Here is a 10,223-nt window from a genome sequence, read left to right as displayed (position 1 = left end):
CCTCCGGGCCTGCAGGAATCCTAGCCGCCGGCCCCGCCCTCCGAGGCCCCGCCCCATCTTGGCCCCGCCCCGGCACGTGCGTGCGCGTGCTCCGTGCTCCTTTCGGGGTCGACCTGGCAACCCCTGGGCTCCACGTCCCTGGTCTTAGGGGTTGAGGAGGGGTGGCCGTGTCTAGGGAAGCTCGGGGACCAGGCAGGCCGAGGGAACTGAAGCAGAGGCCCCAAGGTCGGGAAAGCCAGGGCCGCAGAACGCGAGAGCCCATCCCACCTCCTTCCTCCCAGGCCGGCGATGGCGGGAGCCAAACGCGATGCTGGCCTGAAAGCTGCGGTTCTGGGTCCAAACCGAGTCCCAGCAGGCCCCAGCCGGTTTGGAAGGCTGGCGTGATGCCCGCCGGGTGCTCAGCGCAGGACTCAGGGAGAGCGAGGTGGCCCCAGGAGAGGCCGTCATGGGTGGAGGGCAAGTCAAGAGAGAACGGTAGGACGTCAGGTGGACGATACAGGGCCCCGCGGGAGGTTAGAAGGTAGGCCTTAGGAACGTCCAGTCTTGGGCCCGATGGCTACGGTGACCTGCCCCAAAAGGGCCCGGGGAGCGGGAACCCAACCTGCGGGCTTTGCCTCCCCAGCACCTCCCAGGTAGGGCGCAGGACGCGGCTCTGCGTCGCCGCCTCGTGGCCAGATGGGGCAGCGCATGCTTGACTTCCGGAGACTTCTCCCAGTTGGATGCGACCTCTGCACGCGCCCCCTCTGGGGGATCGGCTTGGGAGGCCCCGCCTGCTTCTGAAGGCGGTCGGATTGAAGGGTTTGGGTTGCCATGGCGACGTTCGCACGCGCTGTGCCGGGTTTTGGCTGCTGTGAATCCTGCTCAGGACCGCTAGAGAATTGGGTTGTGGACACTCAGCATCCGTTTTCATCCTCACTGAATAACCTTCTTTTTTTTTTTTTTTTTTTTAAAGAGAGAGTGAGAGAGGAGAGAGAGAATTTTTAATATTTATTTTTCAGTTCTCGGCGGACACAACATCTTTGTTGGTATGTGGTGCTGAGGATCGAACCCGGGCCGCACGCATGCCAGGCGAGCGCGCTACCGCTTGAGCCACATCCCCAGCCCCTGAATAACCTTCTTGAATGGGGATGACCTATCCCCAAAGCAGAAAGGCCTCCAATAACCAATGAGCTTTTCTAAACGACTACCGTCTATAAGGCATCATGCCTGAAGGAGACAAAGATGAATAATTAAAAAGAGAAAGCCTTATATCACGAAAATAACGGTGAACTTTATGGTTAATAAATGGGCTGATTGTGCCGAGTGTGGTGATGGAGCACACCTGTAATCCCAGTCACTTGGGAGGCTAACGCAGGAAGATCATAAATTCAAGACTAACCTGGGCAATTCAGCAAGACCCTAGTACCCACCCACCCCATGCCCCACCCCACAGCCCAGAAAAACCTTGTAGTCTCTTTAAACTATGTGCCTGCACAACTTCTTTTAAAAACATAAGTTTCCCAATGGTGGGGTCTATAAGACTTGTTATTTAAATTTTCTGGGCTGGGGATGTGGCTCAAGTGGTAGCACGCTCGCCTGGCATGCGTGCGGCCCGGGTTCGATCCTCAGCACCACATACAGACAAAGATGCTGTGTCCGCCAAATACTGAAAAATAAAAATATTAAAGTTCTCTCTCTCTCTCCCTCTTTCTCACTCTCTCTCACTCTTTCTAAAAAAAAAAAAAAATTTCCCACATTGTACAGGTAGCAAGGACTCATGAAGTATTGCTGCAGTCTGGCTGGGCTAAATAACCGGGAGGTGACAAGCAACTTGAAGGTTGAAGCAGGAACTGCTTTATTACGGAACAACAGTGGCATATATACCCAACTGATTACACACAGCTTGACTCAATTAGCATCATCCAGATACAGTAGTCAGCCAATAAGGAATCCTCATCATCTTAATGGCTCGGTGGCATTGCCTCACAAACCACTCCTCCTGGCAAACTGCCAGGTGCCATCTTGACTTGGTTGTGGCCCTCAACATCTCCCCGCTTTTGTTTAATTAAACAACAAGTATGTGGTTTAGGGACTGTGCCTGTTTTAGGTTGTCCAAAACTACATATGTCCCTACCCGTCATTGGATGGCCTGACCTCAAATCGTCAGCCTCCTGGCTTAGGCTGGTACCATTGTAATTGGATCTTACCCGTCTGCTGAGGGCCATTGCCAAGTAGGAATGATGCATTGAAATCCTTGCCAGCGTACCCCATGTTAAATGGACTTGCCTTAGAAATTTGCTGTGACCTTGCATGTGTGTTTGAGAAAAGTGACCCTCCTGCAGGTTTGAGGAAGTTTCCCGGTCCTTGGGTTTAGGGCGTTTCCCGGTTTAAGACAATAGGAGTTTTAGGGAAGTTGGAGGTTGAAGATTATTGCTGCTGGGAATAGGGCATGCCTGCTGCCTGAGTTCCTGGAGAGAAAGTATTTAGGATGTGAATTGTGCGGGAGATTTTAGATTTCCCCTGAGCGTATGTGGAGGCTGGTGTGAGATCGGGAATAAAGAATTGCTGTTTGAACCTACAAAGCTGTGTGGTGGCTCGTGATCTTGTGCCAAGCCGAGACATTGGCATTTGGCACCCGTCTTTGACTACCGGCCCATCATAGCTGTACTTGTGGATAACGACCATAGTGGTTTTTACATAAACACCATAAACAATCTGCCACAAGCAGAAAGAGGAGGATACAAAATGCCACAATACCAAGCCAATTGATGGCTCCAAGTGAGAAACCCCTGGAAAAACTGTACCACAGATGACACCATCAGCAAAGATACCCTGGTACTATTACAATTTGTTGTATCAGTTCATAATAAATATAAGTGATACACAGTCCAGGTAAGTTCCGCAAGCAGCTTAAAGCAGAGGAATCCATTAATATGTCCATTTCTTCTTGAAGTAAATATTGATGCAACAGTTTGTATAGTTTGTGTGATAGGTATCTCAGAAGCTGCAGTAGCAGCGGCAGAAACAGCAACAGCTGTGATGATGGTAGCTGTAATTCCTTCTTCCTGTAATTTGCATATGGGTTTGAAGGTATTCCCACAAGTAAGCCTCAAGGTTTTTTACATTTGAAATAGGCCTTAATGGTGCTCATTATTCATTAACCTCCAGGTGTGGGATAACCATTGTTGCAAATGTAAGGATAGCTAAACTGGAGTTCTGGATATCAACTGTTATGGATTTAAGCCAAATCATCTTTTTGGTCTGTAGAAATTGCTTTAGTTAGTCTCTCTGGAATCCAAATAGGCTGCTGTTCTCCCTGTGGAAACACACAAATAGACCCCTGGCTCCAGACAATCACTGGGTCAGGACCTTTAATGATAATAACTGTAAGCTGATGCAGCTGTGGTAAAAGCTGTAAAATACCAAAGCATCTGAAAGTAAATGCTATCACCATAATTGAAAACTGGAGTTCAGCTGTTATGGATTTGAGATATTGCTAACCCTGCATTTATCCACAGGAATATCGAGCAGTCCCGTGGCAGCACCTGCAGCAAATAGGGAAAAACTGACGACAAATTAGTTATTGGCATTGGAAATGGCCAAACTTCAGGGGCACTGGACACGTCCTCCGCCACCGGCTGCAGCGTCCTGCTACCCGGGCAGCACCATGGCGGGGGGGGGGGTGCGGGAAGGGCCATCACGGCTGGAAAGTCCCTGCTGCGTCTGTGACCAGCTCGCGCACATGGCAGCCACCTCGCTGTGCCATGACAAAAAGAGATTAGTAGCAGCCTCCTGATGTAACTCCTTCCCTGATAGTCCTTCCTCCTCTGAAGTTTCTTCCTCTTTCTGACTAGAGTTCCTGGGCTTTTATCAACATATGCCCTAACTGTTCTTGGTTTTACTGGGATGCCTCCTTCCTTTAGCAATTTACTTAACACCCTTTCGATTTGATTTTTACTAACTTCTGATCCCATATTTCCATAACAAAGACCACACAACACACCAAGATAAAACAAAAACACACTGTATCAATCTTCTCCATTTTCTGGAAATGGCCATTCGTCCTCTTGCCCTATCTGCTTCCGTAGGGGTGAGTAGCTTTCCTCCTGTCCTATCTATTTCTAGGGACAGGCAGCTTTCCTCCCATCCTATCTATTTCTAGGGACGGGCAGCTTACCTTGTCACTTACCCCCCCCCCCCCCCCCCCCCCGAGCGTCCTGGAGTTCCCCATACGGGCCACCATTTGCCATAGTCCAGCTGGGCCAAATAACTGGGAGGTGACAAGCAACTTGAAGGTTGAAGCGGGAACTGCTTTATTATGGGGAAACTGAGCAGGAACTCAAGGTAGCGGGCACCCAAGGTAGCAGGAGCCACTTTATTGCGGTACAGCAGAGGTATACATACCCAACTGATTACACACAGCTTGACTCAATTAGCATCATCCAAATACAGTAGTCAGCCAATAAGGAATCCTCATCATCTTTTTTTTTTTTTAAAGAAAGAGTGAGAGAGGAGAGAGAGAGAGAGAGAGAGAGAGAGAGAGAGAGAGAGAATTTTTAATATTTATTTTTTAGTTCTTGGCGGACACAACATCTTTGTTGGTATGTGGTGCTGAGGATCGAACCCGGGCCGCACGCATGCCAGGCGAGCGCGCTACCGCTTGAGCCACATCCCCAGCCCAGAAAATTTAAATAACAAGTCTTATAGACCCCACCATTGGGAAACTTATGTTTTTAAAAGAAGTTGTGCAGGCACATAGTTTAAAGAGACTACAAGGTTTTTCTGGGCTGTGGGGTGGGGCATGGGGTGGGTGGGTACTAGAAACTAGAGATTGAAATCAGGGGCACTCAACCACTGAGCCACATCCCCAGCCCTATTTTGTATTTTATTTAGAGAGAGCGTCTCACTGAGTTGCTTAGTGCCTCACTTTTGCTGAGGCTGGCTTTGAACTCCGACTCCCAAGCCACAGGCCTTTGTGCCACCATGCCCAGCTGTTTTGGGTTTTTTTGTACCAGGGGTTGAACCCAGGGGACTTAACCCACTGAGCCATGTCCTCAGCCCTTTTCATTTTTTGAGATCGAGTCCTACAAAGTTGCTAGGGCCTCACTTAGTTGCTGAGGCTGGCCTTGAACTTGTCATCCTCCTGCCTCAGCTTCCCAAATTTCTGGGATTACAGGTGTCCCCCAATGTGCCTGGCAAGACTACTTTCCTATAAAGGCAGAAGGCAGTTCCACATTTCCACTTCCTGGAGGCACCCACTGTCAACTCTTAGCTGGTGTATTTTATATTTATCTCCATATCTCTAAATAAATGTGCTTGTTTTGCCGCTTTTGGCATTTCAGTTTTAGACATTATTCCTTGATTTTCTGCTATGGAAGATGGCTTTAACTCTCTTTCCCCACCTCGCGCCCAACTACACATGCAATCCTTATCTCCCCAGACTGCCAGTTTAAGTTTTGGCAAGTTCAATATTTGTTGTTTATATTATTATATGGAAGCTTTTCCTGTCCTGTAGAACTTTCAGTTTTCCCAAGAGTTCATAATTGTCCTTATCACTTGCTTAGTTTTTGTGTATTCCACTCTCTACCGCCTGTCTAAATTCCTTCTCAAGGTGTTCAGGCAAATCAGATATCTCAGGTGGGTTTCTTTGGAAGAAGAAATGTTTTTTAAGAATCAATACCTGTGAACGAAAATGGGCAGAAGCAGGAGTGGGCAGAAGTCGAACTGCAGTGCAGGTCTGGCAAAGCCCACAGCCCTGTCGAGCTCCCTGTCACCAGCATCCCAAGCAGAGCTGAAATGGCCAGGACTTTCTGCCTTGTTGGCTCAGACACTAGATGTGGGCTGCCCTGTGGAAGGACATGATCTTGGACAAGGTGGCTCTCTGTATCTGAGGCCAGCCCCAAAGGCACTGACAGCTGCTGTCCAAACTCCCTGCAGCTGAGCAGGGAAGGGGGTCTTGGGAGGTGCATCTCCATGACTACTGTATCATATCGTCTATCAATTTCACCTTGAAAAATCTTCTTGGAACCCTCAGTTCTGCGGCAGTCTGGAGAGCTTGCCCTTTATACCCGGTGAACAGCAATCAAATTGGGAAAGGAAATATATAGTTTTTGTAGAGTCTAAAGTTTATAAAATTTGGGAGGCCTTTAAAAAATGCAAAGTGAAGTAATTTATTTAGCTCAATAAAAGAAAGCAATAGGGCTGGTGGAGAACTTGTCTAGCATGTGTGAGGCCCTGGTACTGGGGGAAAACAAAGCAGAAAATTACCAGACTTTCAAAAGTCTTGGAGGAAATCAGGACTCTTTCTTTAGAGATCTCATAGGTAATCCTAACAGAAATGCTTCTTATTGCACTGGGTGCAATGGTGCAGGGCTGTAATCCCAGCTGCTCAGGAGGCTGAGGCAAGAGGATTGCAAGTTCAAAACCAGCCTCAGCAAAAGCCAGGCACTAAGCAACTCAGTGAGAGGCTGTCTCTAAATAAAACACAAAATAAGGCTGGGGATGTGGCTCAGTGGTCCAGCAGTCCAGCGCCCTGGAGTTCAATCCCTGGTAACCCCCACCCAACACACACACACACACACACACACACACACACACACACACACACACACAAAAAGAAACACTCCTTTATTGCAACATGGCTTCTGCTCAGCCGCTGTCCCTCATGCCTCTCAGTGCTCATAGAGAGCCCACAAGCACAGGCACCTGAGGCAGAGGCTCTGAAGCCTCTGGTGAGTCTACCTCTGATCCTGGGATCTCCTTCATCCAGGGATTTCCTTTCACCTCTCTTCTGCTGGATGTTCTTGGAGTTGCTTTTTTTTTCTTTTCCTAGATTTATTCCATCCTTTCAGTGGAGTACCTACACAGAGTGTCTTGGAAGAGAGAGTTTGGGAAGTGACTTTTTTTTTTTTTTTTTTAAAGTACTGGGGATTGATACTAGGGTTGCTTAACCACTGAACCACATCCTGAACCCAGCTCAAGTTTTTTTTTGAGATAGTCTCGCTATATTGCTTGGGAAGCAGGGGGTGTCCACGTCATCACCCGGTTCTCAGCTGTACCTGTCTCCCTCGTCCGAAAGTGCCTTTCAGCCCCTATAGAGAATGAACCTCCCATCTTCTGGGATCAGAGCAGCGAGCCAACCTTAAGCAGCTTCCAACCACTCTCCCTTATTTTATATCTCTACATCTCCATTTAAGGAGGTACTGAGCCTCTTGGGGAGTCTGTAACTTAGATTGGGTTTTCTTCTCATTCCAATTTAGGGTATGATTTCTTTCTTTTTTTTTGGTGTGTGTGTGTACTGGGGCTTGAACACTGGTGGGGTGGTGCTTTACCATTGAGCTACATCTCCAACCCTTTTTATTTTTTGAGACAAGGTCTCAATAAATTGCTTAGGGCCTTGTTTAGTTGCTGAGGTTGGCCTCAAACTTGCAATCCTCCTCTCAGTCTCCCAAACTTCTGGGATTACAGGACCACCATACTATGCTGGGCACCCTTTTTCTTTTTTGGCGGGGGGGTTACTGGGGATTGAAATCAGGGGCACTTTACCACTAAGCCACCTCCCCATCCCTATTTTGTATTTTATTTAGAGACAGGGTCTCACTGAATTGTTTATTGCCTCACCATTGCTGAGGCTGGCTTCAAACTCTCGATCCTCCTATCTCAGCCTCCCAAGCCATTGGGATTACAGGCATACACCACCACACCTGGCCAAGGCTTTTGAACAACTCAGAAAAACATTCTCCAGCCTGCATTTTGGTGGGAGATGAAAAGATTTGTCAGCTAGTCATGCTTAATTTCCAGTCCAGGCTCCGAGTTTCCAGTTAATTCATTCATTCAAAAAATGCTACCTTGGCCTACCTGAAGAATAGGGTCAGTTTGTGGAGTGGACTCTAGAGCAACACAGGCCTGGACTCCTGGCTTGGCCATCACAACATGTGTGACCTTAGAAGGCCTCTCACCTCTCCAAGACCAGATTCTTCACCTGTGAAGTGCGCTGATTTATACGTCCTCAAATTGGTTTGAGGATTACTGAAAAAATCCATTGCTTTGATTAGGACTACTTTCAGCTACAAGTAACAGAATATCTGACAAAAATAAGAAAGGCATTATATTGTGTCATGTTTAAGTATCTGAAGATTGAGCAGGGTGATGGATACCTGTAATCCCACAATTTAGAAGGCTGACGAAGGAAGATCGAGTTTGAGGCCAATTTGCATGATAAGACCCTGTCTCAAAAAATAAAAAGGGCTGGGAATGTAGGCCAGTGTACAGCACTCCTAAATTCAATCTCCAGTACTGTATTAAAACAAACCAAAAAACTCCAAAACTTATAATACGGAAATCTTTTTTTGGGTGGGTGGGGTGGGTGGGGGTGAGGACTACCAGGGAATCAACTCAGGGGCACGTGCCCAGCCCTATTTTGTACTTTTATTTAAAGATAGGGTCTCACTGAGTTCCTTAGTGCCTTGCCATTGCCAAGGCTGGCTTTGAACTCATGATCCTCCTGTCTCAGCCTCCTAAGCCACAGGAGTTATAGGCATGTGCCACCACGCCCAGCTTACATGTAAATTTTTTTTTTTTTAAAAGAATAGCAAAGTCTGGAGAATTGGAAAGTGAAACTTTTTTTTTTTTTAAAGAGAGAAAGAGAATTTTTTAATATTTATTTTTTAGTTTTCGGCGGACACATCTTTGTATGTGGTGCTGAGGATGGAACGGGGCCGAACTACCTACTGCTTGAGCCACATCCCCAGCCCCTTGTAAATTTAACATCACAATGTGATGGAATTGAGGCCTAACAAAGCCATCGTTGCATGTAAAAAAAGACTGCAGAGGACTGGGAATCTAGCTCAGTTGGTGGAGTGCTTGCCTCACATGCACAAGGTCCTGGGTTCAACCCCCAGCTCCCCAAAATAAGACTGCAGAGGGGAAGGAATTGAACCTGGGCACCTCTAAGAAGCCTGATGGGTAGGGCCTTGGTTTAGGAAACTGTCAGAATGTGGCTGGACCCCCTTCCAGGACTTGGCATCATGGGTGCTTGCTTGGTTATGCCTGGAGTGGGCACTGTGTACATACACAGGTTCACTAGTGGATGCTGCCCATTTTCCCTAGCATTTTCCCTATCAGTGGAGTTTGACAGAGTGATGCATCTCTGGAGTTATGTGTCAAAGGGTTTGGAGAACATTGATTAAGGAAGCATTTTTGATTGATAACAATCACACACACACACACAAGACTGTGGGGTCTGTTATCTCCAGAATTATCATCCATTGAGCTACATCTCCAACCCTTTAAAAAGAAAACTTTTTTGGGTAGCAGGGCTTGAATCCAAGAGCACTTAACCATTGAACTGCAACCCCAGCCCTTTTTATTGAGACAAGTTCTTGCTAAATTGCTTAGGACCCAAGTTGCAGAGGCTGGCTTTGAACTTGCAGTCCTCCCACCTCAGCCTCCTGAGCCTATGCCATTACAGGCATGTGCCACTGTGTCCTGCTACCCTTTTTATTTTTGAGGTCTGTTGCCAGGTGGGCCTTGTATTTGCAATCCTGCTTCAGCCCTACAAGTAGCTGGGACTACAAGTATGTGCCACAAATGGCTTCTCCAAAGTTACTTTAAGTGAATATAGGGAAATATTTAGTATACCATCTTTTATAAGAGAGAATATAAAATATTGCTTGTATCTTTAAAAATGAAAAGAGAAAATCATAAGTCATTAAGTGCAAAGAGATGGAGATAATGAACACAGGGATAGAAACTGGACTTCTTTGAATATATATTTTTTGTATGTGGAGGAGGTTGGCTGGCAATGGAACCCAGGGCCTTGCAGTATCCATGTAATCACATGCTTTTCCACTGAGCTATACCCACAGTAAGATGTTTTGTAGATTATACTTATTACAATGTAAATATTTTACATAATTAAATTGAAAGGACTTCTTAAAAATGTTAACAGGTTAATGTATTGATCTAGCAGATCCATAGAGAATAAACTGATTGTGCACGCCTATTAGGAAATACCTCCAAGAACTAAATAAGCCCTAAATAAAACCTTAAAGCTGCCTTTTGGTGTTCTGATACTTTGTGTAAAACAACTAGTGTTGAGGATATATAGATTTAGGAAAAAACCCTCTGGTCTTGTGTTTTTGCAGTGCTGGGGATTGAACCCAGGGGTGCTGTATCACTTAGTTTACATATATTCTTAACCCTTTCTCTTTGAGGAGGTGTGGGGGGTACCAGAGGTTGAACTT

At 46.7% G+C, this 10,223-nt stretch overlaps 1 long non-coding RNA gene across 1 annotated transcript; it reads left to right on the top strand.

Moving 5' to 3' along the window:
- Positions 1 to 2,561, top strand: LOC144367960 (uncharacterized). Its single transcript, XR_013427623.1, has 2 exons — positions 1 to 474; positions 1,744 to 2,561. It is a non-coding gene; the product is annotated as an uncharacterized LOC144367960 (long non-coding RNA).
- Positions 2,562 to 10,223: the final 7,662 nt, after the last annotated feature.

The sequence above is a fragment of the Ictidomys tridecemlineatus genome, chromosome 11 (assembly GCF_052094955.1).
Source record: "Ictidomys tridecemlineatus isolate mIctTri1 chromosome 11, mIctTri1.hap1, whole genome shotgun sequence".
In the NCBI taxonomy this organism is placed as follows: domain Eukaryota; kingdom Metazoa; phylum Chordata; class Mammalia; order Rodentia; family Sciuridae; genus Ictidomys; species Ictidomys tridecemlineatus.
This window is presented reverse-complemented; position numbering and strand designations above follow the sequence as displayed.